The following is a 7,339-nucleotide window of genomic DNA, read 5'->3' on the forward strand; positions in this document are numbered from 1 at the left end:
TCCAGTGGAAAAACAGACTCTCATCCCTGAAGGTCTCAGTCTTTCAATATCAAACTCTTCACCAACCACTGTTGCTACAACTTCTTGTTTATGGGATAATCAAAATCAAGTATCCTCCGTGCATGGTAACCCCAGAGGCTGAGGCAGGAGGATTGCAAGTTCAAGGCCACCCTGAGCAACTCAGTGAGACCCTGTCTCAAAACATTAAAAGGGCTGGGGCTCTAGCTCGGTGGTAGAGCACCCCTGGGGTCCATTCACTGTATAAAACAAATCAAATGTCTATGCCAATATAATTTCTTTCTTTACCTACTGACCAATTGGCATGAGGTGCCCAAAATGACCCTGTAGTTGCTGTGGCCTTAGGTTTAGTGGTACCTTTACTGTGACCTCTGGTAATGCGTCCTCTGCCCCAGGAACCAGGGCTTCTGGTCTTGCAGAGCCTAACTGGATAGGAAGTGGAAGCACCAGTTCCCCAAATGGGCCTCTAGGGCTGATGATGAGGGAGGTGGTCGTTTTCAGGCCTTAGTTCCTGTGCCCATGATTCCTAGCTACCTAGGATTCAGCACTGCATAAGGACCGTTGGCTCCAAAGAATATACTGCATTTTGAGAAGCAGCAGCCCAATGCCAGAGGACCTTCTCTCCAAACTGGTTTTGGATATGCTGTAAAGAGACCATGCTAAACCAGGTGCTGGGGTGCACGCCTGTAATCTCAGTGGCTCAGGAGGCTGAGGCAGGAGAATTTCGAGTTCGAAGCCAGCTTCAGAAACTTAGTGAGACCCTGCCTCAAAATAATAAAATATTTTTAAAAAGCTTGGGGGGCTGGGGTAGTGGCTCAGTGGTAGAGCACTCACCTAGCATGTGCGAGGGCCTGGATTTGATCCTCCGCACCACATAAAAATAAAATTAAGATATTGTGTCTACCTATAACTAAAAAGTAAATATTTTCTTAAAAATTTTAAAAAAGAAAAGAGCTTGGGATGTGGCTCAGTTGCTAAGTGCCCCTGCGTTCAATCCCCGGTATTAAAAGAAAAAAAAAATGCCATGCTGGTCAACTATCGAGTTGGGCACTTATGGTGATGTGGTATATTGTAGGGCCAACGGATCAGGGGTCACGTGCCTACTGTCACATTTCCTTCTCTATAAAGTGGACCTTGTTTTGTTTCACAGCACTGGGGAGTGGACCCAGGGCATTCTACACTGAGCCACATCCCCAGTCCTTTTTATTTTTTATTTTGAGACAGGGTCTCTCTGAGTTGCTGAGGGCCTTGCTAAGTTGCCCAGACTGGCCTCAAACTTGCAATCATCCTGCCTCAGCCTCCAGAGCTACTGGTATTACAGGCGTGGGCCGCTGCGCCCAGCTAAAGTGGATCCTCTCTCTTACAGTTGATACCATAAGGGGACTCATTTCCATTGTGCCCTTGGATGTCGGTGCTGGCCAACGCACTTAGTCAGGTAAGGCAAATCCACGTCCAGAATATGCACTAATCCCAGGAGGACAGATGGCGACTCCTTCCAGATTGAAAAGATACATTGTAACCACCGTGCTCAGAGACCCTGCCTGGTGTGGGGGCTTACTCCAGGGTGGTGGCTCCTGGGGGATGAGCGCGGGGCTCTGCTGCTGCCAAGTCCTGGCCCAGTCTCCATACCCATGGCACAGCTACCTCATTCAGGTCCCCTCGTGCAAGCCCGCACATGGAGGAGGACAGAGGCTGCCTGTCATGCCCTGGAGTCCTGTGTCCCCTAGCTGTTCAATGCCTCTTCTGCAGTGGGGGCTCTGTAACGGCACTGACCTAAGACACAGAGCTCTGTGTACCGTGTGCTCCCTGCCCTGAGTCCATCCACAGACCTCCGTTCCTGATTTCTTTATTCCCACCCTCCCATCTCTCTCTTTCTGGTTCCTGACCAGCCAGCCAAGCCGTTCTGCTGCTCAGAAGTCCATCTCTACATACTGCCCTCTACTCGCCTCTCCTGCGGCAGAGGAGCCACGCTGGACACCTCCTCCTGGAAGGATTCCCCTTGCTCTGGTCTTTCCTGCCCTCCCCAGGTGGCTGGAGTTTGGTGACAGGGCATGTTTGTTCCTTTATTTACTTGGGACTAGGTACTGAGCACCAGGGGAGGAGGGGCTTAACCTCGGAGCCACAGTCTCCTGAGCTGCTTAGGGTCTCGCTTTTGCTGAGGCTGGTTTTAAACTCGCAATCCTCCTGCCTTGGGCTGGGGATGTGGCTCAAGCGGTAGCGCGCTCACCTGGCATGCGTGCGGCCTGGGTTCGATCCTCAGCACCACATACCAACAGAGATGTTGTGTCCGCCGAGAACTAAAAAATAAATATTAAAAAAAATTCTCTCTCTCCTCTCTCTCTCTCTCTCTCTTTAAAAAAAAAAAAATCCTCCTGCCTCAGCCTCCTGAGCTGCTAGGATTACAGGTGTGCGCCACCATACCTGGTTAATTTGTTTATAATATTTTTAGTTGTAGATGGACACGAGACCTTTACTTTATCTGCTGACTTTTATGTGGTGCCCAGGATTGGACCTAATGCCTCGAACATGCAAGACAAGCACTCCACCACTGAGCTATAACCCCAGCCCTGGCTTATTTATTTTTAACGTTTTTAAATTTATTGTAGCACTGGGGTTGAATCCAGGAGGAGCACTTAACCACTGAGCTACATCCCAGCCCTTTTCATTTTGAGACAGGCTCTTGCCAGTTGCAGAGGGTCTCGCTAAGTTGCTGAGGCCGGTCTCAAACCTGTGACCCTCTTGCTGCTGGGATTACGGGGTGCCCTCGTACTGAGCTCACACCACTGTGCCAGATGGATGGATGGGTCCATAAACCAGGCCTGGAGGTCTCCTCCTCTGAAGTCTGGTCTTAAAGAAAACTGCACAAGGTACAGGGTGAGGCAAGATAAGAGACGAGGGATAGCAGAGGTAGGTGACATGGGACCTGGGCCACCTGCTCATTGGACCTCTGAACCTGCTGACACCTAACCACAAACACACCATGGGGGTTGCTGCTGTGCCTAGGTGTCCTCATGATGGGGTGACACTGAAAGTTCTCAGATAGTGACAGGCATGTGAACAGGGACGGGGTCTGGGAGAGGTGTGTGATTGAACAGTTCATGGCCGTGCTGGGAGACCCTGGGAGACAGACTTCCTTCAGAGTCTTCCCACCCGGGCCGTGAAGGCTGAGGTGTTGATTGTCCAGTGTCCCATCTGTCACTGCTGGATCGCCACCAACAGAACCAACCCTCTGGTTTCCTGATTGCTGTGTACTCAGGTTAAGCAAAACCCTGCAGACAGAGAAACAGCCTCAGGAGCAAGCGGCCCTGGGCTTGGAGGGGTGACCGCTAAGGGGGAGCGGGTGGGAGACTCACTGGATCCACTATACCCCGTGAATTGGCCAAATCGGGAGTTGAGCCAGGTGTGGTGGCACACACCTGTCATTACAGTGGCTTGGGAGGCTGAGGCAGGAGGATGGAGAGTTCAAAGGCAGCCTCAGCAACTTAAGAGAGGCTCTAAGCAACTTGGCTGAGACCCTGACTCAAAATAGAAAATAGAGAGGCCTGGGGAGGTGGCTCAGTGGTACACCACCCCTGGGTTAATCTCCAATACCAAATAAGTAAAATCAAATCCAGTCGGGTGTTCTCTCCATCTTACCCGTGAAGACACTGAAGCTAAGAGATTAGGGTCCCAACAACGTGGAGAAACAAGGGGCCTTCCCTGGGCAGGCGGGGAGAGGGGCTGTGGGGAACCTCCTGGGGGGACAGACTTTGCTCCAGAGTAGATGGGCACAGACTTGGGGTGAGCCCTGGTTTGGTTTCATGGCTGCTGTCCCTGGAGCAGGCTGGGAGTGACCTCTGGATGCTCTCGCTTGTACCCCCTGGTGAGAGTCGGGGACAGGCAGGCCGGGCAGATGCAGCAGGGTCTCCCACATCTCTGCCACCAGCCCCTGAGGCTGCAGAGCCCTCAGAGCTGCCCCAGGCTCCCTCCCCTCCGCCCGCCTGCGCTGGGGTCTTTCAGAGGCTGTCAAAGCCCCCATTCTCTGAACACAGCTGGGCCAGCATCCCATGTCCTCAAGGCCTGGACCCAGGTGTCTGTGCGACGACGGGCAAGACATCAGAGGAACTCAGCTGCCTGGCTCCCACCTCCTGGTGTGGGAGCGCGTAGAAAACTCTGGAAGGATGGGCTCTCCCAGCGTCCACTGTGGATGGACCAGCAGGGACCGCCAGGGCTGACGGGCCGCAGGAGGGATGGGGGAGGCTCTCCCCACTTGGGTCCTGGCCTGGGCCTGCGTGGGGGTGGGGTGGACGCAGGAGGTGGCCAGCTGGGCTGCACGTGGAAGGGGCAGGGAGAGCTGCCCACTCTCTCCCCTGCCCACCCTCTCCCCCTCTGGCTCTCTCTCCGTCTCCTTTTCTTTCCCCTGAGAAGACTGTGTTGGCAGGACCTCTGGCCCCGGAGGCAGGAGAGTTGGGCTTTTGCGCTGGTCTCAGTTAATTCCCTACTGGGTGCCCCTGAACTTTACTTCACCTTTGGGGGGGTCTCATGTCCTCGTCCCGAAGATAACTGAGATTTCTACCTGAAGTCTGACTTTTATCCTTCCTGCTTCTGTTGGTCCTGCTTGATTTCCGCAAATGCCTGCAGATTTGGAGGGGCTTTTTCTCAGAAAGCAAATAGAAATGGGGGACAGTCCTATGGCTGTGTGTCGAGATGAAGGGCTCTGTAACGGCAAGGAAAGTCCCCACTCAGCAGTTACCACCTCAGAGTGCAGGTTAGACGACATGTAGGCTTTCCCAGCTAGAGATGTTGAAAGGATCTTAAAGAGATGCTCATTGCCTTGTTGAGAAAACTTCAGGAAGACTCCATTCCCAAATGACGAGACCCGTCTCCATTCACAGGGGAGGGCTGTGAGCTCCTGGCCAGGAGGCCTGGTGCAGATTAGAGCTGCGCACGCAGAACACTGTCTGGCAAAGGAAAAGACCCAGATCTTCAACTCACTATGGGTAAGCTCTGGACCCTTCTTGTTTGGGGTACTGGGAATTGAACCCAGGGCCTTGTGCAGGCAAGGCAGGCACTTACCAACTGAGCTATATCCCCAGCCTGCCAGGTGCCCTTCGATAGATGAATGGATAAAGAAAATGTTGTATATATACACAATGGAATATTACTCAGCCATAAAGAAGAATGGCATTGTGGCATTTGCTGGTAAGTGGATGGAACTGGAGACTATCATGCTAAGTGAAATAAGCCAATCCCAAAAAAATCAAAGGCCTAATATACTCTGATATGTGGATGCTAACCCACAACAGGAGGGGGGAAAATAGAAATTCACTGGATTAGACAAAAAAGAATGAAGGAAAGGGGGGAATGGGGACAGGAAAGACAGGGGGATGAATGGGACATCACTTTCCCATGTTCACATAGGAACACACGGCCAGTGTGACTCACATCACGTTCAACCACAGAATGGGCAGTTACACTCCATGCATGTTCAATAAGCCACAGTACATTCTACCCTCACGTGTAACTAAAAAAAAACCAAATAAACAATTTTGAAAAATAATGTGGGGCTGGGGCTGGGGCTCAGTGGTAGAGCACTTGCCTAGTACCTGTGAGGCACTGGGTTCGATCCTCAGCACCACATAAAAATACATAAATAACATAAAAGTTAAAAAAAAATAATGCTTTATGCCAGTGCTGGTGGCCCACACCTGTAATCCCAGCAGCTGGGGAGGCTGAGGCAGGAGGATCACGAGTTCAAAGCCAGCCTCAGCAACAGTGAGGTGCTAAGCAACTCAGTGAGACCCTGTCTCTAAATAAAATACAAAATAGGGCTGGGGGTGTGGCTTGGTGGTTGAGTGCCCCTGAGTTCAATCCCCGGTACCACTACTACTACTACTACTACTAATAATAATAATAATACTTTTTTAAAAAGTAAAAAAAAAAAAAGTACCAATATAAATATGAAAAAAGAAAAAAAATCCAGATCTTCTCAGAGCCGGAGCCGTGGACTGGGTCACCCCTCCCCCAGTGCAGGTGAATGGTGTCCATCAGAGCGTTGTACAAGTGACAAAATGGTGTTAGAGGAGTGACACCCTTTGAGATTTCCCACTGCGAATGGCAGGTGGAGACTCTGGCTGCAGTGCTGAGACTCCCCCTCCTCCCTGTCCCTCCCTGCTCCCTCCCCAGGAGCCTGCCTCCTGAACACACTGCCCCAGGTGCTGGCCCTGGGTCAAGGTCGGACTCCCCTAGGGCAGCAGCAGTGCACCTGGACTTCTGGTCATGAGGGGGGTGGCCGGGAAGGTCACTTTTCTGGGCCTTCTCTGGTCCCAGGCAGGTCTCCCCGGGGCAGGAACTGTGGTTACATCCAGCAGCCACTGGGATTGAATGTCAGCCACTTGGTGGCCTGGCTCAGGCTGGCTGGCCTGAAGCCCTGTCTGTGGAGCCCTGGTGGGGGTGAGCCCCAGCCTGTGGGGGCAGGGGACACAGGCCACCCTGTCAATACCCCCCTGAGGGCGGGGGCTCTCTTCCAGCCCTGAGTCGGGAGGTCGGGAGGTCGAGAGGTCGAGGTGAGCAAACAGCACTGCTCAGACCTGTCCCCAGAGGGCCTCTCGGTACCACCTCTCCATCTCTTCAGCTTCTCCAGGACAGTAAGGGCCAGGCGCTGCATTCCTGGATCCTAAACAGTGCCTGGCCCACGTTGGTTCCTAGCTGGCATTTAGTTAATATTGAGTTAATATTTGTTTAATGAAATGAACAAAGCGAGGCCTCCTCCTCCCCCGGCCTCCCGAGGCACCTTGCCCTGTGCCCTTTAGTCTTGCATCTGTGCGAGTCACCTGCTGAGGGATCTGATCACTGCCACCCCAGATCTTTCTGTCCCTACAGTAGAGGGACCTCTGGGGAGTGGCTGGAATCTTCTTCCACCTCAAGCCTTTGGGAGGAGCTCTTTGGGGACATCTCAAAGCCTCTGGGAACTCAGCCCCTGGTCCAGGGGTGCAAACCCAGGCCGTGGGGTTGGGGGTGGGCTTCCGGTAGGGAGCTGTCCAGAACCCCCAGGAGGGACTTGGGGTGCAGTCCCGAGGGAGCCAGGGCCTGTGGGAGCCTGTGCCTGCGGTGGACACCCCACTGTGCTTGCAATATTTTGAGGTTGTGGCTGCATTTTACAGGGATCACAAAGCTGCCCTCTCCTCCAGGAGAGGATCCAGGCACCGACGCCTGCGGTCCGTGCCAGGGGTGTCCCTGAGTCCCAGGAGGGGGAGGGAGAGAGGAGCCCAGCAGAGGGCCTGGGAAAGCGGAGGAAGCGTCATTGGTATTCTGGCCGCTGCGGAGCCCTGATAACTGCTGG

The sequence above is a fragment of the Spermophilus citellus genome (assembly GCF_964194105.1).
Source record: "Spermophilus citellus genome assembly, chromosome: 9".
In the NCBI taxonomy this organism is placed as follows: domain Eukaryota; kingdom Metazoa; phylum Chordata; class Mammalia; order Rodentia; family Sciuridae; genus Spermophilus; species Spermophilus citellus.